This window comes from Saimiri boliviensis, chromosome 13 (assembly GCF_048565385.1).
Source record: "Saimiri boliviensis isolate mSaiBol1 chromosome 13, mSaiBol1.pri, whole genome shotgun sequence".
Classification (NCBI taxonomy): domain Eukaryota; kingdom Metazoa; phylum Chordata; class Mammalia; order Primates; family Cebidae; genus Saimiri; species Saimiri boliviensis.
Window position 1 is genome coordinate 55,455,657 of NC_133461.1, and position 22,428 is coordinate 55,478,084.

General features: G+C 41.9%; 2 pseudogenes; one reads left to right on the top strand and one right to left on the bottom strand.

The window, feature by feature from the left end:
- On the bottom strand, window positions 1-18,641 carry LOC120361645 (ragulator complex protein LAMTOR3 pseudogene; annotated as a pseudogene).
- LOC120361726 (U7 small nuclear RNA) lies at window positions 3,663-3,712 on the top strand (annotated as a pseudogene).
- Window positions 18,642-22,428: the final 3,787 nt, after the last annotated feature.

The following is a 22,428-nucleotide window of genomic DNA, read 5'->3' on the forward strand; positions in this document are numbered from 1 at the left end:
AGGTACACATTGAAACCACTGTCAGATTAAGAAACTTCCACAACTTGTCTCAACTCTTCAAATAATGGAGCAAGTTCCTTTTCTAGGCTGACAATTAGTCCAGTATTGGCACTGCTGCCAGCTGTGAAACTCACCACCAAAGGTAAACGATTAAATTGAACCACCTGGTAGGTGTTATAGTAACAGATGATACTTTTATTTTTTGAAAGTCCAAGTTTGCTCCCTTGGTCTGTTGCAAGGGCAAAAGTGGGTAAGAAACCAGGTCGTAAAGCATGCTCTGGAGCATTATCATTGGCCACTTTAATAATGGTACTCCATCTCTATCTGACACAACAATAGCATGGAGCCCTTCAACACTTGCTAACTTTTTATACAAGAATCACTTTAGGTCATCCGCAATGATAAACCCCCTTCTCTCGCAGGATCAATCTCCACGCCTGGGGTTTCTACACTGCCTGATTCTCTCCACTGTCACTTCAGGTGCAGCTTTAAAGACCGGTTCCTCCTCAAGCCACTGTCACATGATTTGTGACCTCTTCTGTGCCCCAGGAAGCACTAGCTACTGATTGTTTTTTTAATTAGCCCGGCATAGTGGTACACACCTGTGTCCCCAGTCATTCCAGAGGTTGAGGTTAGGAGGATCACTTGGGCCTGGGAGATCAAGGATACAGTGATCTGTGATCATGCCACTGCATTCCAGGCTAGACCCTGTCTCAAAAAAAAAAAAAAAAAAGAATTACCAGCACATCACTGTTTATGCAAATAATGCATGAATACAATCAACGTCAACTGTTCTTTCAATATCCCCCACAACCAATCCCAATCTCTTCCCCAGAACTGAACACCTTGGTGTGATATTCCAGACTCCTTTTTACACGTTTTATCTATTATATCATTTCATGAATGTAACGCCTGCTAGTTCATTGCCTCTGATTCATAAAGCCTTCTCAGGCCACTCCTGCTGTCACTATTGTGACTTTTCTCTGACCTTCAGCATCAACTAAGTCATTGCTAGTTCTTGTGTGCCTTGTGTTTGTTAAGATTTTAAGTTGTTTGGAAAAAGATAACATTCATATTTTTGTTTGTTTGTTTTGAGATGGATTCTCCCTATGTCACCCAGGCTGGAGTGCACTGGTGTGATCTCAGCTCACTGCAACCTCCACCTCCTGGGTTCAAATGATTCTCCTACCTCAACCTCCCAGGTAGCTGGGACTACAGGCACACACCACCATGCCCAGCTAATTTTTGTATTTTTGGTAGAAACAGGGTTTCACCAGGTTAGTCAGACTTGTCTTGAACTCCTGACCTCCAGTGATCCACTCCCCATGGCCTCCCAAATTGCTGGGATTATAGGTGTGAGCCACCACCCGCCAACATTCATATTTAAATGCCTCTACGTCACACAGAACAGACCCTCGAAAATGTCAATAATTTAATTCTATTTAAATTTTTATTTGTTTGTTTAGTTGGTTGGTTGGTTGGTTGGTTGGTTTTGTTTTGTTTTGTTTTCTTAAGACAGAGTCTCGCTTTGTCATCCAGGCTGGAGTACATTAGTGAGACTTTGGCTCACTGCAACCTACGCCTTCTAGGTTCAAGCGATTCTCCTGTTTCAACCTCCTGAGTAGCTAGGATTACAGGCATGTGCCACCACACCCAGCTAAGTTTTGTATTTTTTCATAGGGTTTCACCATGTTGGCCAGGCTGGTCTTGAACCCCTGGCCTCACTTGTCTCAGTCTTCCAAAGTACTGGGATTACAGGTGTGGGCCACTGCGTCCAGCCAAAAATGTCAGTAATTTAATTCTTTGATCTAAAATCTGCTAGTAATCATCTATTGCCATCTGAACATATCATTAGACAAAAAAATCCTAAGTACTTTTGGGTTTTTTTCCTTTATTTTTTACATAAAGGGCAACTTCAGTTTTCTCAAGGTACTGCAGTGCCACAGTGGAGATAAAAGACCAGGGAGCCAGTGGTATTTTGATGTGTTAGCATGTCTTTAGGGAGGTGAAGCCTGCATCTCTTCCTATTTCACTCTGCTGCCCTGATGCCACAGGGGATGAGAGAGAAATAGTACCAGAACCTTCAGGCTCTCAGAAAAGCATTCTAATGCTAAAAGAGCATGCTAACACCCTTCCCTGCAGGCATGGAGCATGCCACCTGACCAATAAAACCACAGCCTGTGGCCAGCAAGACACCCAGGCAGCCTGAGGGCCAAAGCGAGACCCCAAGCTTGGATACAGGCCTACATGTCAACTGTGGAGGAAAGAGCCTATCTCACAATTCACCCAGTATGGGTGAATTTCTTTATGACCCCAGAAGCAAAAAGAGAGGGGCTCTGCCAGCAATCCCTGCTCTTTCTGCCACAGCCCCTCCTGAAGTGAGACCATCACAGCATCTTACCTGAAGAATTCCAAGGAAAAGGCAATATAGTCTATTTACATAAATTAGGCCAGCAAAACCAGCTCTTTCTGCAGGAAGATGATAAAATTTAGATATCTGAGGAGAGGTCATAGAGGTCACAGCTTTCAGTTCTTATGAGTTGTTTTCTTATGTGTTAAATGACAGAGTTAAAGCAAATATAGTTATGCATGGGAGGGCTTAGCCTTCTTGACCATAGTATGGGAAAGACAGGGAAACCCTGCTCAGCAGCGAGAAGTTATAGCCAAGGCCACCCAGTACCATCAATCTCTTCAGGGCCATTTGGAAAAACAGAGATGCTGTTTTCCTTGGAAGGCAAATGAGTTCTCCATCCTTTCATAAGTCTTCCTTGCATTTTTTTTTTTTTTTTTTTTTTTTTCTGAGATGGAGTCTCGCTCTGTCGCCCATTCTGGAATGCAGTGGCACGATCTCAGCTCACTATAACCTCCGCCTCCTGGGTTCAAGCGATTCTCCTGCCTCGGCCTCCCAAGTAGCTAGGATTGCAGCCAACCGCCACAGTGCCTGGCTAATTTTTGTATTTTTAGTAGAGATAGGGTTTTACCATGTTGGCTAGGCTGGTCTTGAACTCCTGACCTCTGGTGATGCACTCCCCCTTGGCCTCCCAAAGTGCTGGGATTACAGGCATGAGCCACCGCCTCCAGCCAAGATCTTCCTTACATTTCAAATGTCATCTTTGCTTCCTTTCAGATAAGTAAAGACGGCACATTCCCTTTCACTCAAAACAGAGTTGTTGGGCAGGACCCATGGCTCACACCTGTAATCCTAGCACTTTGGGAGGCCAAGGCAGGTGGATCACTTGAGGCCAGGAATGCAAGACCAGTCTGGCCAACATGGTGAAAACCCTGTCTCTACTAAAAATACACAAATTAGCCGTGTGTTGTGGCAGTTGCCTGAAATCCCAGCTACTCTCGAAGCTGACGTAGGAGAATCCCTTGAATGCGGAGAGTGAAGGTTGTAGTGAGCCAAGTTCATGCCACTGTACTCCAGCCTGGGCGACAGACCAAGATTCTGTCAAAAACCATTTCAGGGTAATTATATACAAGGCTCACTTCTGATGGATTCTAGGAAATGGGAAGCAAATTATTGCTGAAAGACAGAGGCCCTAAGATCTCACTAAGGCCAATGTGTGCATTCCAGGTACCACCGCGGACATGTCCATGCTGAAGGACCCCCAAGACTCCTAAGTCACCTTATGTAGGAAATTAAATAAAAGGTTCCTCTTCAGTGTTACAGCTCTTTTGGAATTTGTCTTTTCCGGCCAAAGCCAGAAAGCCCCTCTCACAATTTTTTTTAAGAAAAAAATAAAATAAAATAAATAAATAAATAAAAGAAAACATTTCCTCTTCAAAGCTTTCCTCTTAGTTCATTATGAATAAATAATAGTTTCTTCAAAGATTAATTTACTTTAAAGATTTTGCATCAGGTGCAGTGGCTCAGGCCTGTAATCCCAGCACTTTGGGAGGCCGAGGCAGGTAAATCACGAGGTCAAGAGATCAAGACCATCCTGGTCAACATGGTGAAACCCCGTCTCTACTAAAAATACAAAAAATTAGCTGGGCACGGTGGCGAGTGCCTGTAATCCCAGCTACTCAGGAGGCTGAGGCAGGAGAATTGCCTGAACCCAGGAGGCGGAGGTCGCGGTGAGCCGAGATCGCGCCATTGCACTCCAGCCTGGGTAACAAGAGCGAAACTCCGTCTCAAAACAAAACAAAACAAAAAATCAAGAAATAAGTTCATCTTAGTTCTTACACTTTAACCTAGATATTTGCCCTGACATGCCTGCACAAGCCCAGGCAAGTCTTAAGTCAAAGCTTATTCCTCTTCCCTATTTGAAAATGTTATCGCTTCTCTTAAGTATTCCTCCTGTTACTTCCTCTTTTCCTTTGATCTCTTCTGCCTTTACTTCTCTAGATAATTTCCAAGTTTTCCCTGTAGTCCCATCTACTCGGGAGGCTGAGGTGGGAGGATCTCTTGAGCCCAGGAGTTCTGGGCTGCAGTGCGCTATGCCCATCGGGTGTCCGCAGTAAGTTCGGCATCGATATGGTGACCTCCCTGGATCAGGGGACCACCAGGTTGCCTAAGGAGGGGCGAACCGGCCCAGGTCAGAAACGGAGCAGATCAAAACTCCCGTGCTGATCAGTAGTGGGATCGTGCCTGTGAATAGCCACTGCACTCCAGCCCGGGCAACATAGCAGAATCCCGTCTCTAAAAAAAAAGAAAAGGAAAAAAAAATTTCCAAATTTTTAGCTAATTGGGTCAAGCATAGAATGTGAGGTCCCATTCCGGCTAATGGAAACGACACAGCATTAGGGCAATTGCATCAGGTTATGAAACTTATAAATGTCCCTGTCTCCCTTGTTCAGGTGTGCTCTTGTGGCAAGACTGCCAGGGAATTGTACCCTTCCTGAAGGAAGTAAAACTAGCCTTGCTGAATAATCCATTGTTTCAGTGTGGATTTTTCCCATTTCCAACATCTTACATAATTCAACAGCCCTTAATCTTTAAGCAAGATCCCTAACAGCACTGGACCTGGCAAACATTTTACTTTTCTTTCCTGAAGAAACATAAGAAAAGATTTTTGGCCTAAGTCTTTAGAGTGGTCAGTTTCACTGTCACCTAGAGCCACCATTGTGAAACTACTGTCCCTACTCATAGCCATGATGCTCCTGCCAAACCCCATGTCCCTGAGGCCTCCTGGGACCAGCACTAGAACTTTCTGAATTGAGCTGCCATTTTCCAAATCTACCAGGCCTTGTCAAATCCCTATGCCTTCACCCACGCTGCTCCTGAGCCCCCAGTCTGCCTCTCTGGAATACTACCATCACTAGGGGCATTCTCTGATGTCCAATCAGAAAGTGACTCCCACAGTTCTTTATGCCTGTCAGTAATAAAATATTATCAGGCCATATTAAAGGTTTTTGTTTTATGGTCTCCTTTTTCTGATAACCCTGAGCAAACTTGAGCTCAGGAATCAAGACTCACTTCCTTTTGCACACCCAAAGGCTATCACAGCACCTAGCAAGCACATAGTGGGTGCTCAAATGTCAGTTGAAAGAACTGGTGAGTTTTAGGTGAAGGATATCATGGTGTCCAGGTTTATCTTAACTTTTATGTAGGCTTGGAATTTTTCAGCAAAAAAAGATGGGCCGGGCGCAGTGGCTCATGCCTGTAATTCCAGCACTTTGGGAGGCTGAGGCAGGTGGATTACCTGAGGTCAGGAGTTCGAGACCAGTCTGACCAACATGATGAAACCCCATCTTAAAATAAATAAATAAATAATAATAAAAGATGAAAGGGATTCTGTCCACATGTGAGGGTGCATTGGAAGGGATAGGGAACGATTACTGGAATACAATATCCTAGCTTCTGGGAGGAGGAAAGGGGTTGCTCCTGAGCCTTGGGTCTACTCTCTGCACCCTTGCTTGCCAGCCCTTCTGCCCAAGGAAGCCTTGAATTAGTACGTCGGAGAGCAAAAATCTGAGATCTAGAACTCTTCCCACTCAATGGCTCAATACACAGCTAGCAGGTATGCAAATCCTGCCCCTTGCAATCACTGCTGATACCCTAGCAAAGCACCTGACTCCATAAGTGGGTCTCTGTAGGTCTCTAAGGATCATTTTCTCAGGTTCAGACTCCTGCCACCAGGCTATGCCTACTAATCTGAGTAAGTCAAGACCTCTCTCCCCTAAATCATCACCTCTCTTTTGTCAAGGTCAGCAACCACAGGAAAACCCGCCAGGAATCATAACACTTTTCTTGAGAATTTTTACTTAATAAAACGATTAGCTATCATCTATTGGGCTTTAATAGCCTAACGTCCTGCTAAGCACTAATGCTAATAATAGCATTAGAAGGGTGGGGGGAAAATAATAAGAGCATTAGATATTTGTTGAACAACATATGTGGTTAGTGCTATCTAAATTTCATCCTGGAATCCTAATATTGATCGTTCCTGAGCAGCATTATCTCTATTCTACACATAACAAAACTGAGATGAAGAGACACCAAAAGTGGTAGAACCAGAATTTGAAGCTATGTCTCTGTCTCCAAAAACTGTGCCCTTTATACATTATGCTCAAGTTCTTTTCTTAGGCAGTTTAATTTGAAATGGATGAGTAGTTTGAGTTCAAAATAGTGTTGAAAAGTGGGCAAAATTTAACCTCCTGAAAGGATGACGTTTCTGTTCCCTCGAAGAGCCCCACATTTTATTCCTTTTCTTGCAGCGTTAATTCTGTCCTAAAGGTGTTAGGCCAGAGACGCTGCCCCCAAACTCCAGGACCGTGCTGCCAACAAAGGGCTACAGGCAATCCCAGCATGTTTCCCCCAAAGTTCTGGGCATTAAAAATGCCTGGGAGGAGTCAGCAATGGTTTTGAGAACAAAGTAACTCAAAGTTCAGCATCATAAGATAGGGCGAGAAAAAAAAAAAAAAAAAAAAGATGGCCAGGCAAGGTGGCTCAGGCCTATTATCCCACCACTTTGGGAGGTTGAGGTGGGAGGATTGCTTGAGTCCAGGAGTTCAGACCAGCCTGGGCAACATGACAAAACCTCGTCTCTATCTTTATGAAAAATTTAAAAAAAAATTAGCCTGGCGTAGTGGTATATGTCTGTTAGTCCCAGCTACTCTGGAGGACTGCTTGAGCCTGGGAGGGGCGGGTTGCAGTGAGCCATGATTGCGCCACTGCACTCCAGCCTGCAGACAGCGTGAGACCCTGTCTCAAGGAAGTAAAAAGAGATGACTCAAGGTTTCCTTCTCAGCTCTGACATTTGCTCTGTGATGTCAGCTAAATCATAGTTAAATTCATCGTTCTATTCCTTAGCCACCAATTTAGCAAATGGCCTTAGCTATTACTAAGTATACTATATATATTTAGTTATATGTTGGGCTAGTCATTAGGAGGATTAAAAATCAGTAATTAATATAAAAATATTTCAAAACTAAAAATAATTGTATAGATCTTGAAATATGTATATAGACATTATTATGTAAGCCACAGGTTATATTAATCCCAAACCTACATTTACATGTGCACAGCAAGTCACCCAGATAGACATGTGACAGGTTTAACAGGGATTTTGTGTGGTCCTGGGGACGTTGGTGTTTGTTTCTCTTACGTTCTTTTTCTTTCCTTGCAGGACTAATTTTCTTAATTTTCTTTTTTTTTTTTTTTTCGTAGAAATGAGGTTTTGCCATGTTGCTGAGGCTGGTCTCCAACTCCTGACCACAAGCAATCTGCCCACATTGGCCTCCCAAAGTGCTGGGATTACAGGTGTGAGCCACCACACCTGGCCTGTTTCTCTCACTCTTGTTTACCCAAATAACTTTTTTCAATTTATTTATGTTAATTCTAAAGTAATGGGCCAGGCGTGGTGGCTCACGCCTATAATCTCAGTACTTTGAGAGGCTGAGGCAGGCAGGTCGCTTGAGGCCTGGAGTTCCAGACCAGCCTGGCTAACATGGCAAAACCCTGTCTGTATCAAATATACAAAAATTAGCTGGGCTTGGTGGTGGGCACCTGTAATCCCAGCTACTTGGGAGGCTGAGGCATGAGAATTACTTGAACCCAGGAAGCAGAGGTTGCAGTGAGCTGAGATCGTGCCATTGCACTCCAGCCTGGGCAACAGAGCAAGACAACATCTCAAAATAATAATAATAAAGTAAATGGTTTTTAAAAACTGTTGTTGTTGTTTTTTTTTTTTAGAGGGACTCTTGTTCAGCCACGTAGGCTGGAGTGCAGTGGCGTGATCTTGTCTCGCTGCAACCACAGTCTCCTGGGTTCAAGCAATTCTCCTGCCTCAGCCTCCCAAGTAACTGGGATTACAGGCACCCACCATCATGCCAGGCTAATTATTGTATTTTAGTAGAGATGGGGTTTCACCATGTTGGCCAGGCTGGTCTTGAACTCCTGACCTCAGGTGATCCACACATCTCAGCCTCCCAAAGTGCTGGGATTACAGGCGTGAGCCACCACCTCCAGTAAAAAAGTAGTTAAGTACTTACTAAGTGACAAGCACCATACTAGGAATACAAAGGTAAATAAGGTAGGATTTTTGTTCTCAGAATACAGACTGGCATGGAAAGCAGACACATAAACTGTCTGGCTTTTAAAACACGTATGCTGGAACTAATAAATTGATGAGGGTTACACCATTCAAACAAACACCTATTCTCTCTCCTGAAGGAAACTGTCATTGCTCAGAATATTTTGGGAGATTCCAATCTGAGAACTGTATTCAGACGATAAAGTTCTCCTTCTGAGTATTTTCAATGGCTGCAAATATTGTATTCATCCTTTAAGGATAATTTAATTTTATCCCTAGAGGACATAAAGTATTAAAATGTAAAGTATCAGGAACATCCTGTCATAACAGAAAGTTAAAAATCTATCAAAGAATATTAACGTTCATCTCAAAATGATAGAGTCAATTTAAATAGATTCCTATTTGTCAAAAATGTGCCCATTTCGTCTAGCACGGTGGCTCATGCCTTTAATCCTAGCACTTTGGGAGGCCAATGCAGGCAGATTGCTTGAGCTCTAGAGTTTGAGTCCACCCTGGATAACATGGCGAAACCCCATCTCTACTAAAATTCAAAAAGCTAGCCGAGTATGATGGCAGGCACCTGAAAACCCAGCTACTTGGGAGGCTGAGGCAGGAGAATTGCTTGAACCCTGGAGACAGAGGTTGCACTGAGCTGTGATGATGCCACTGCACTCCAGCATGGGTGACAGAGCAAGACTCTGTCTCAAAACAAAACAAAAAAAGTGACCATTTCCACATCAAAAAAGATAGTAACTACATTGGATTGAGGCACACCAAATAAGTTTAAGTCTTTGAAATCGTAATGATACTCGAAACCAAATAAAACTAGTTCCCCCTTGGAAATACAAAGGAGCCATTATTTTAAAAACTCCTAGCGAAAGCATTTAATCTGCCCTTCCTATGTAAACACTATCTCAGGGTAATCACAGAGTTGAGGAAGAAGATTTTCTTTTTCTTTTTTAGAGACTGGGTTTCAGGCCGGGCGTGGTGGCTCACTCCTGTAATCCAAGCACTTTGGAGGCCAAGGCGGGCAGATCACCTGAGGTCAGGAGTTCAAGATCAGCCTAAACAACATGGTGAAACCCCGTCTTTTAAAAAAAAAAAAAAAAAAAAAAAGGAAAAAATAGAGACAGGGTTTCACCATGTTGGCCAGGATGGTCTCAATCTCCTGACCTCATGATTGGCCCTCCTCAGCCTCCCAAAGTGCTGGGATTACAGGCGTGAGCTACCTCACCCAGCCTCTTTTTTTTTTTTTTTTTTGGAGATGGAGTCTTATTCTGTTGCCTAGGCTGGAGTGCAATGGCTCAGTCTCCGCCCACTGCAACCTCCACCTCCCAGGTTCAAGCGATTCTCCTCCCTTAGACTCCCGAGTAGCTGGGATTACAGATGCCCTCCACCACGCCTGGCTAATTTTTGTATTTTTAGTAAAAACGAGGTTTCACCATATTGTCCAAGCTGGTCTCGAACTCCTGATCTCGTGATCCACCCCCCTCGACTTCCCAAAGTGCTGGGATTACAGGCATGAGCCACTGTGCCTGACCAGGAAGATTTTCTTTTTTTTCTTTCTTTCTTTTTTCTTTTTCTTTTTTTTTTTTTTTTTTTTTTTGAGACAGAGTTTCGCCCTTGTTACCCAGGCTGGAGTGCAATGGCGCCATCTCGGCTCACCGCAACCTCCGCCTCCTGGGTTCAGGCCATTCTCCTGCCTCAGCCTCCTGGCTGGCTGGGATTACAGGTACACGCCACCATGCCCAGCTAATTTTTTGTATTTTTAGTAGAGACGGGGTTTCACCATGTTGACCAGGATGGTCTCGATCTCTTGACCTCGTGATCCACCCACCTCAGCCTCCCAAAGTGCTGGGATTACAGGCGTGAGCCACCGCGCCCGGCCAGATTTTCTTAATTGAAATATTCCAACTCACAAAAGAAGAAGTGATAGAATTCATCATCATTTTGCAAGCCCTAATGAATTCATTATTTAGGCAATGACACTCAATGGCTACAAATACAAAAACACAGACAGCTAGACATTATACTCCTCCTCAGGGGAGTATATGTATATATAAGTAATCTTGATTTCTATAAAATGTGAATTTTTTCAAGCCTAAAGATCAATCCATTTACAGGGAAAACAGTTCATAGGTAAACATGTACATCAGATATCAGACTGTAGGGACTCTACCAGGCTAAAAACCACTGTCTTCAGCATCATTTAAATAATGTATCTAGACTTACTAAATCTAAAATTAAAAAAAAAAAAAAGGAAAAAAAGCCACTCGCATTTATAAAATAATTGGGAAAAGGTGAATGCTGACTGGGTATTTATTTTATTTATTTTATTTTTTTAAATTTTTTTCTGACTGGGTATTTAATGAAACTAAATATATCTTATTAAGGTGTGATGAGAGTTTGTTTCTTAAAAATAGTTCTTACCTCTTAGGATGCTTACTGAAACATTTACAAATAGTTTTTATTTCTGAGATACAACTGGAAACAAGAAGGTTTGGTTTTGTTTTGTTTTGTTTTGTTTTGTTTTTGAGACGGAGTTTTGCTCTTGTTACCCAGGCTGGAGTGCAATGGCACGATCTCGGTTCACCGCAACCTCCGCCTCCTGGGTTCAGGCAATTCTCCTGCCTCAGCCTCCTGAGTAGCTGGGATTACAGGCACACGCCACCATGCCCAGCTAATTTTTTTGTATTTTTAGTAGAGACGGGGTTTCACCATGTTGACCAGGATGGTCTCGATCTCTTGACCTCGTGATCCACCCGCCTCAGCCTCCCAAAGTGCTGGGATTACAGGCTTGAGCCACCGAGCCCGGCCTAATAAGAAGGTTTGAAATGACTCTTCAAGTATCTGGCCAACATAGATTTTTTCTTTTTTAACTTAAAGACAGTCTCAGGGCCAGGAACGGTGGCTCATGCCTGTAATCCCAGCACTTTGGGAGGCTGAGGTGGGCGGATCACCTGAGGTCAGGAGTTCGAGACCAACCTGGCCAACATGGAGAGACTCCATCTCTAAAAAAAAAAAAAAAAAGAGATAGAGTCTCACTATTTTACCCAGACTGGACTCGAACTCCTGGGCATAAGCAATCCACCTGCCTCAGCCTCCTGAGTGGCTGGCACTATAAATGCATGCCACTACACTTGGCTTAACAGAAGCATTTTTAAAGCTGGTCAACATTATTTATGTTATATAAATCTATTATGCAGACAAATGCAAACAAGATATTTTTAGCATATGCAGTATTTTTCAAGTGATAGTCTCACATTTTTCACAAATTGCCAAAGAAACAGACAAAATAGTGAAATTTTAGAAAGTAGGCACAATCATACATTACCAGTAGGTGCTTATATCAGAGCAGCCCCTTAGAGCAATTTGATAACATATATTAAGAGTCAAAAACTGCTATACTCTCTAATCCAGTAATTCCACATCTGGAAATAATTTGAACTACAAAAAATTTTGCACCAAGATATTCACTGCAGCATTTTAAATAATATCCCTAAATTTAAAATAACTCAGTCTTGCAGTAGGAGAGGGTTTACAAATTTTGAATCTATATTATACATCCAAAATTGTATTTATAATGATTTTTAGCAATGTAAAATATGCTTTTTATGTTAAGTAAAAGAAGGTGATGGAATATTTGTAAAAGGCTTACAACTATATTTTTTTACTTATAATATTTAATTTTAATGTTGTCTTAGAGTCACATATAAAAGAACTGGTGATTTTAAAATGTTGCTTTTCCCCCACTCATTTGACAAAAAAAGTTTAAGCTCTTCACAAGCATCATGAAAACTATGTCTTCTTTGTTAAATAACATTTTTTTCTTTTCTGTTATGTGTGTGTGTGTGTGTGTGTGACTCTTGGCACCCAGGTTGTCACCCAGGCTGGAATGTGGTGACACTATCTTGGCTCACTGCAACCTCTGCCTCCTTCAAGTGATTCTCCCACCTCAGCCTCCCAAATAGCTGGGATTACAGGCGCACACCACCACCCCCAGCTAATTTTTTATTTCTAGTACAGACGGGGTTTCACCATGTTGGTCAGGTTGGCAAATGATTTTTTTTTTTTTTTTTCTTTTTTGACACAGAGTCTTGCTCTGTAGCCCAGGCTGAAGTACAGTGGTGCAATTCAGGCTCACTGCAACCTCTGCCTCCTGGGTTCAAGCAATTCTCCTGCCTCAGCCTCCTGAGCAGCTGGGATTACAGGCGCCCACCATCATGCCTGGCTAACTTTTGTATTTTTAGTAGAGATGGGGTTTCACCATGTTGGCCGGGCTGGTTTTGAACTCCTGACCTCAGGTGATCTGCCTGCCTTGGACTCCCAAAGTGCTGAGAATACAGGCATGAGCCACAACGCCGAGCGGTAAATGACATTTTTTAGAGTAGACTTTTCTTGACATTTATGCACACAGAAGAGTATAAAGGCATGGATTTATTGCTGAATACTCTTGAGTAAGTGAATACAGCCATGTATGCACTACTTATAAAGGAAATCAAACAATTGTCAATGCCCTAAATTCCCCTTAAGTCCCCTTTCCATCACTTCCCCAAAAAAGTAACCATTATTCTAACTTTCATCACCGTAAATAAGTTTGGCCTAATTTTGAAGCATATAAATGAAACCGTGAAATGCAGACCTCTTTGTGTCTGTCATCTTTTACTTAACATTATATTTGTACATTAAGCAAAAGATGACAGACGCAAAGAGGTCCACACAAAGAGGTCCAGATTCATGTACATTGCTGTATTCAACAGTAGTTCCTTCTTGCTGTACAGTATTTTATTGAATAAATATAGCATATTTATATGTTCTTTTGATGAACATTTTATTGTTTCCAGTTTTGGGCTATTACAAAACGGTGCTTTAATGAACATTCTTCTGTTTGTCTTTTGTTGCACAGATATACGCATTTCTGTTGGGTATCTGCCTAGGAGAAGAATCATTGAATTTAAGGTGCATGTGTTTTCATTTTTAGTAAATCCTGACTAAAAGTTTTCTGAGGAGCTGTGCTAATTTACACTTTCTTGAGATGTATATGAAAGTTCCAGTTGCTCCGTATCTTCACCAACACTTGGTGTTGTCAGTCACTCTAATTTTTGTCATTCTGGTAGGTGTCTTGTTAGGTATGCTACTGTTTTGTTTGTTTGTTTGTTTGTTTGAGACAGTCTCACTCTGTTACCCAGGCTGGGTGCAGTGGCATGATCTCAGCTCATGGCAAACTCTGCCTTCCAAGTTCAAGTGATTCTCCTGCCTCAGCCTCCCAAGCAGCTGGAACTACAGAGGAGCACCACCGCACCCAGCTAATTTTTATATCTTTGTAGAGACAGGGCTTCACCATGTTGGCCAGGCTGGTCTTGAACTCTTGACCTCAAGTAATCCACCCTTCTCAGCCTCCCCAACTGCTGGGATTGCAGGCGTGAGCCACTGCACCCAGCATTGGAATATTTTTTGAGTGATTTGCCCATTCATGTCTTTTACACATTTTTCTCTTTTTCTTTTTTTGTTATTTTTATTTTTAGAAAAAATATTTTTAAAAATGGGGTCGCTGGGTGTGGTGGCACGTGCTTGTAGTCCCAGCTACTCTGGAGGCTGAGGCAGGAGGATCACTTGATTCCAGGAGCTCTGGGCTATAGTGCACTATGCTGATCAGGTGTCAGCACTAAGTTCGGCATCAATATGGTGACCTCCAGGGAGCCGGGGACCACCAGGTTGCCTAAGAAGGGGTGAACTGGGCCAGGTCAGAAACAGAGCAGGTCAAAACTCCCATGCTGGTCAGTAGTGGGATTGCACCTGTGAATAGCCACTGCACTCCAGCCTGGGCAACATAGCAAGACAACCCTGTCTCTAAAAAAAAAAAGAAAGAAAGAAAGAAAGAAAAAATAAAGAAATGGGGTCTCCCTGTGTTACCCAGTCTGAACTTGAACTTCTGGGCCTAAGTCATTCTCCCACCTTAGCCTCCGAAGTAATTAGAACTACAGGATACACCATACCCATGGCTCCTTGTGCAAATTTTTCTGTAAATTTGTCTTTTTTTTTTAATTTGTAGAAGCTTTGTAATATTCTGAATACATGTCCTTTGTAGATACTTTTATTACAAATAACTTTTCCCAAGACTATCTGTGTCTTGAATGGGGGAAAGTTGAACATCTTTCCTCTAAGAACTGGAACAAGACAAGGATGACCACTTTCACATTTTTTCCCCATGTTTATTACAGTATGATTGATAAGAACCAAGATATGGAAACAGACCAGACACAGTGTCTCATGTCTGTTATTCCAACACTTTGGGAGGCCTAGACAGAAGTTTGAGACCAGCCTGGGCAAGATGGTGAGATCCTGTCTCTACAAAAAATAAAATAAAAAATTAGCCAGGTATAGTGGTGCATGCCTGTAGTCCCAGCTACTCGGGATGCTGAGGTGGAAAGTCAAGGCTACAGTGAGCTGTGATTATAGCACTGCACTCCAGCCTGAGACTCCATCTCAAAAAAAAAAAAAAAAAAACACGCCAAAAAAAAAAAAAAAGGTACGGAAACAGCCTAGACATACATCAACAGATGAACAGATAAAGAAAATATGGAAATTATTCAGGGCATGGTGGGACATGGCTATAATCCCAGCTACTTAGGACACTGATACAGGAGGATGGCTCAAGCCTAGGAGTTCAAATCCAGCCTGGGCACATAGTGAGACCCCCAAATCTTAAAATAAAAAGAAAAAAAGAAAGAAAATATGATATGGTTACACAATGGAATATTATTTCGTCTGAAAAAAAAGAGAGGAAAACACGTTTTTTTCTTTTTTAAAAAAGGCTTTTATTTTTATTTTTTATAGAAACAGGTCTCACTATGTTGGCTAGGGTGGTCTTGAACTCCTGGCCTCAAGCAATCTTTCTACCTCAGCTTCCCAAAATGCTGGGATTACAGACATGAACCACCATGCCTGGCCAAAAAAAGAGAAATCTTGCCATTTGTGACAATAGAGATGAACCTGGAGGACATTATGCTAAGTGAAATAAGCCACCTGCAGAAACACAAATCGTGCATAATTTCATTTATAAATGGTAATTAAATTAGTCAAACTCAAAAACAGACCATAGAATGGTGGTTGCCATGTGCTGGGGAGAGGGTGAAATGGAATGATCTTGGTTTAAGGAGTACAAAATTTCAGTTATGCAGGAAGGGTAAGTTCGGGGGAATCTAATGCACTGCAACGTGACTATAGTTAATACCAGTGTATTATATTCTCAAAATTTACTAAGAAGCATCAAGAAATAAAATTACGCAGCCATCAAAAACGATGAGTTCATATCCTTTGTAGGGACATGGATGAACCTGGAAACCATCATTCTCAGCAAACTGACACAAGAGCAGAAAATCAAACACCGCATATTCTCACTCATAGGCGGGTGTTGAACAATGAGAACACATGGACACAGGGAGGGAAGCACTACACACTGGGGTCCGTTGGGGCGAAATGGGGGAGGGACAGGGGGGTGGGGAGGTGGGAAGAGTTAGCATGGGGAGAAATGACAGATACAGGTGAGGGGACAGAAGGCAGCAAACCACACTGCCATGTGTGTACCTATGCAACAATCTTGCATGTTCTTCACATGTACCCCAAAACCTAAAATGCAATAAAATAATAATAATAATAAATAAATTTAAAAAGAAAGAAATAAAATTACAACAAATTTCATTTAAAGATCTCAGTTGTCTTACTTATGATTCTAGAATAAAACAATGCTTCATTGCATAAACTAGAATAAGTGTTCTTTCACTATTACCATTCTTATTCAACATAGTACTGGAAGTCTTAGCCAACAGTCAGGCAAGATAAAGAAATAAAAAGTATCAAAATTAGAAAATAAGTAAGTCAAATTGTCACTCTCTGCAGATGACATGATCTTGTATATATAAAAACCTAGACTCTTACAACTCTTAGAATTCATAAACCTGCTGAGTGCGGTGGCTCACACTTGTAATCACAGCACTGTGGGAAGCCAAGGTGGGCAGATCACCTGAGGTCAGGAGTTAGAGACCAGCCTAATAAACATGGAGAAACCTCATCTCTACTAAAAATACTAAATTAGCTGGCCATGGTGGCACATGCTTGTAATCCCAGATCTCAGCTACTTGGGAGATTGAGGCAGGAGAATTACTTGAACCCGGGAGACAGTGGTTGCAGTGAGCCAAGATCATGCCATTGCACTCCAACCTAGGCAACAAGAGTGAAACTCTGTCTCAAAAAAATTAGTAGCATTTCTATATGGTAATAATAAACTAGCTGAAAAAGAATTCAAGAAAGCAATCTTATTTATAATAGCTTTAAAAATAAAAATAAATACCTAGGAATAAATTTAACCAAGAAGGCAAAAAATCCCTACAACAAAAACTGCAAAATACTCATGAAAGAAATTGAAAAGGACACAAATCACTTTGGAAAGACATCTCATGTTCATAGGTCAGAAAAAGTAATGCTTCTAAAAGAACCTTATACCCAAAGCAATCTAGAGATACAATGTAATCTCTATCAAAATACCAATGACATTCTTCACAGAAATAGAAAAAAAAAAAATCTTAAAATTTACATGGAACCATAAATGATGCAAATAGCCAAGACAACACAAAGCAAAATAATAAAGCTAGAGACCAGGCACAGTGGCTCATGTCTGTAATTCCAGCACTTTGGGAGGCCAAGGTGGGAGGATCGTTTAAGCCCAGGAGTTTGCAACCAGCCTGGACAACATGGTGAACCCCATCTCTACTAAAACTACAAATATTAGCCAGGTGTGGTAGTGCATGCTTGTAGCTTCAGCTACTCTGGAGGCTGAGGCAGGAGAATTGCTTGAGCCTGGGAGGTGGAGTTTGCAGTGAACCATGATTGCAGCCTGCACTCCAACCTGGGCAACAGAGAAAGACCTTGTCTCATAAAATTAAATTAAAATAAAATAAAATGAAGCTGGAGGCATCACACTGCCTGACTTCAAAATACACTACAGAGCTATAGTAATCAAAACAGTGTGGTACTGGTATTAAAGCTAGACATATAGACCAATGGAACAGGTAGAGAGCCCAGAAATAGGTTAATGTGTTTATAGCCAACTGATTTTCAACAAAGGCACCAAGAACATACAGTGGAAAAAGAATATTTTCTTAAATGGTGTTGAGAAAACTGGATATTCATATGCAGAAAAAATAAAGCTAGATTCACCTATCTTTCATCATATATAAAAATCAACTTTAAATAGATTAAAGCTTAAATGTAAGACCCAAAACTATAAAGTTATTAGAAGAAAACATACAGTAAATGCTTCAAGACATTGGTCTAGGCAAAGATTTTATAGCTAAGATTTCAAAAGCACAGGCAGCAAAAACAAAAATAGACAAATAGGACTATATCAAACTAAAAATCTTCTGCACAGTAAAAGGAATAACAGAGTGAAGAGGGAACCTGTCATATGAGAGAAAATATTTGCAAACTATTCATCTGACAGGGGACTAATACCCAAAATATACAAGGAACTCAAACAACTCAACAGCAAAAAAAAAAAAAAAAAAACCACACACACACACAAATAATCCCATTAAAATGTGGGCAAAGGGCCGGGCGCGGTGGCTCAAGCCTGTAATCCCAGCACTTTGGGAGGCCGAGGTGGGTGGATCACAAGGTCAAGAGATCAAGGCCAACCTGGTCAACATAGTGAAACCCCGTCTCTACTAAAAATACAAAAAATTAGCTGGGCATGGTGGTGCGTGCCTATAATCCCAGCTACTCAGGAGGCTGAGGCAGGAGAATTGCCTGAACCCAGGAGGCGGAGGTTGTGGTGAGCCGAGATCGCGCCATTGCACTCCAGCCTGGGTAACAAGAGCGAAACTCCGTCTCAAAAAAAAAAAAAAAAAAAAAAAAAAAAAAAAAAAAAAATGTGGGCAAAGATCTGAATAGATACTTCTCAAGAAAAGACACACAAATGACCAACAGATATGTGAAAAAACACTCAGCATCACTAATCATCAGTGAAATGCAAATCAAAACCACAGATTTTCATCTCATCCCAGTTAGAATGGCTATTACCAAAAAGACAAATAAATGCTGGCGAGGACATAGAGAAAGGGGAACACTTACACTTTTGGTGGGAATGTAAATCAGTACAGCCATTACGGAAAACAGTACGGAGGGTTCTCAAGAAACTAAAATTAGAATACCACAGGATCCAGTAATTCACTACTAGGTATTTACCCAAAGGAAGGGAAATTCTGTATGTCAAAGGGATACCTGCACCCTCATATTTATTACAGCGCTATTCACAATAGCCAAGATTTGGAATTATTCTAATCATCAACAGATGAATGGATAATGAAAATGTGATATATATACACAATGGAAAACTATTTATAAAAAATAATAAAATATTGTCATCTGTAGCAATGCAGATAGAACTGAAGATCACCATGTTGAGTAAAATAAGCCAGGTATAGAAAGACAGATATTGCATGCTCTCACTCATACATGGGAGCTAAAAAAGTTGATCTTATGGATGTAGAAAGTAGAGTGATAGATATCAGAGGCTGGGAAGGGTGAGGAACAGGATGAAGACAGACTGGTTAATGGGCACAAACATATACACAGAAGGAATAAGTTCTAGTGTTGGGTAGTAAAGTCGGGTGATTATGTTAGTAGTAATTTATTATCCATTTCAAAACAGCTAGAAGAAAAGAGTTGAGGCCAGGTATGGTGGCTCACGCCTGTAATCCCAGCACTTTGGGAGGCTGATGCAAGCAGATCATGAGGTCAGGAGTTCAAGACCAGCCTGGCCAACATGGTGAAACCTTGTCTCTACTAAAAATACAAAAATTAGCCAGCTATGGTGGCACATGCCTGTAATCCCAGCTGCTCTGAAGGCTGAGGCAGGAGAATCTCTTGAACTTGGGAGGTGGAGGTTGTAATGAGCCAAGATTGTGCCACTGCACTCCAGCCTGATGACAGAGTGAGACTCCATCTCAAAAAGAAAAGAAAATATTTGAAAGATTTGAAATGTTTCCAATAGAAAACTAATGATAAATGTTTGAGGTGATGGATATCTTAATTGCTCCATTTGATCACTACTCATTGTATTCATGTATCAAAATAACATATGTATCCCATAAATATGTGCAGTTATTATGCATCTGTTTAAAAAAAAAATAATGATGTGTCTTACTTTTTCATTCTCTATATTACATCTATATTGGTTTTTGATAATCATTATGTGGAATAAAGACAGCATACAGAACCTCAAAATATCATTGTTTAAATTTTTTTTTTTTTTTTTTTGAGACGGAGTTTCGCTCTTGTTACCCAGGCTGGAGTGCAATGGCACGATCTCGGCTCACCGCAACCTCCGCCTCCTGGGTTCAAGCAATTCTCCTGCCTCAGCCTCCTGAGTAGCTGGGATTACAGGCACGCGCCACTATGCCCAGCTAATTTTTTGTATTTTTAGTAGAGACGGGTTTCACCACGTTGACCAGGATGGTCTCGATCTCTCGACCTCGTGATCCACCCGCCTCGGCCTCCCAAAGTGCTGGGATTACAGGCTTGAGCCACCGCGCCCGGCCTTAAATTTTTTTTTTTTTAAGAGACAGGGTTTCACCACTAATCCCAGGAGGCTAAGGCAGGAGAATCACTTGAACCTGAGAGGCAGAGGCTGTGGTGAGCCGAGATCAAGCCATTGCACTCCAGTCTGGGTGACAGAGCCAGACTCGTTCTTAAAAAAAAGAAAGAAAAAGAAAAAGGGGAAAAAAAAGAAAAGTTAGAAGAAAAAATCCAGGAATCAGATGTGATTTTATCATTTGAAATGAAAAAGTTTCTATGCTTTTTACTAGAAAACAAAAATTAAGATATCATCCCTAAAATTTCACTAGAAAGTGCTCCAGGGATACTACTATAAACCGGAAGAGAGAACCTTGAAGAAAAGATGGCGTCGGTCTAGTGGGAATATGGTGCTCCCAACTCCCTCCATTTTCCCTGAAAAAGAGGGGCATGTTGGCATCACTCATGTGATCGACGGTCAGGTGTTTCAGAAAGGCTGGAAGTTACGGTGTCCTTCTTGGGACTAGAAGGACCTAAAGTGAGTGGCAGCTTCAGGACGAACCAGTGGGTAAGAGCCCTCCTGTGTCAGAACATAGGATGAACCCATTTGTCATCTTCACTATTAGAGCTCTCAGTTGGAGCATAGAACTGAGTTTATTTATTTTATTTTATTACTATTTTTTTTTTTTTTTTTGAGATGGAGTTTTGCTTTTGTTACCCAGGCTGGAGTGCAGTGGCACTATCTCGGCGCAACCTCTGCCTCCTGGGTTCAAGCAATTCTCCTGCCTCAGCCTCCCGAGTAGCTGGGATTACAGGCACGTGTCACCATGCCCAGTTAAATTTTGTATTTTCAGTAGAGATGGGGGTTTCACCATGTTGACTAGGATGGTCTCGGTCTCTTGACCTCGTGATCCACCCGCCTCGGCCTCCCGAAGTACTGGGATTATAGGCACGAGCCACCGCACCTGGCTGGAACTGAGTTTAAAATAATTCAGTTAGCCAGGCGCGGTGGCTCACGCCTGGAATCCCAGCAGTTTAGGAGGCTAGGGGGGAGGATCACTTGAGGTCAGGAGTTCCAGCCCAGCCTGGCCAATATAGTGAAACCCCTCTCTACTAAAAATACAAAAATTAGCTGGGCGTGGTTGCAGGCACCTGTAATCCCAGTTACTTGGGAGGCTGAGGCAGGAGGACCCCTTGAACCTGGGAGGCGGAGGTTGCAGTTAGCCAAGATCCCACCACTACACTCCAGCCTGGGCAACAGAGTGAGACTCTGTCCCAAATTAATAATAATAATAATAATTTAGTTGCTTGATATCTCATCATGTAGGAAAAATTTATTTTTAATTTTAAAAACTAACAAAAAAAGAACTTAGTTGCAACATCTACTTTCAGTTTTCTTTCCTGAAATAAATTAGAAAGCCCAGTTGTTGAGGAGGAAACTAATGGAAATGGAAACTCTCTGGATGTGTGGTGCGCCACCCTCTTTCCTTAGCGGTGATTTTTAATCATGCTCATCTTGCCGGTTTGTGCTTGGACACGAGGTACGGCTTCCTTCCTGTGCCATTCCTAATGGGTATTTTTATTTCTTCTTTGGAATGGAGTTGTTTTGTGAGGACACATGATTTCCCTATATTACTTCATAGCTCTAAGAATGTATCCTTGACCTGGAAAATCTTTTTTTAACATGGCAATATGACCTAGTGGAGTTTTGCAAACTGTGCTGTTCACTGCTAAAAAAAATGTAGTAATTCTGTTGTGTTCTGTTTCCCCACTTAAACACTTGAAGAGGCTCATGATTTCCTTATTTTTTTCTTGCCATCTAAATCTACAGTTTCCAATGTAAAGCAGGGAGCAAGAGATCACTTTCAGTGATTCTTTTTTTTTTTTTGAGCCGGGGCAGGGGTGGTCTCACCATGTTGGCCAGGTTGGTCTCAAACTCCTCACCTCAAGTGGTCTGCCAGCCTCAGGCTCCCAAAGTGCTGGGATTACAGGCATGAGCCACCACGCCCAGTCTGATTCATGAAGATTCTTAAGGCTAGCTTTTCTTTGCATCTATGATCACAGTAATATATCTCTCAAAGTTTCTGTGTTTAAAAGAGTAGGGCCGGGAGTGGTGACTCATGCCTGTAATCCCAACACTTTGGGAGGCCAAGGTGAGCCGATCACCTGAGGTCAAGAGTTCAAGACCAACCTGACCAACATGGAGAAACCCCATCTCTACTAAAAATACAAAAATTGGCTGGGCATGGTGGGGCATACCTATAATCCCAGCTACTCAGGAGGCTGAGGCAGGAGAATCACTTGAACCCGGGAGGCAGGTGTTGCGGTGAGCCAAGATCACTCCATTGCATTCCAGTCTGGGCAACAAGAATGAGTC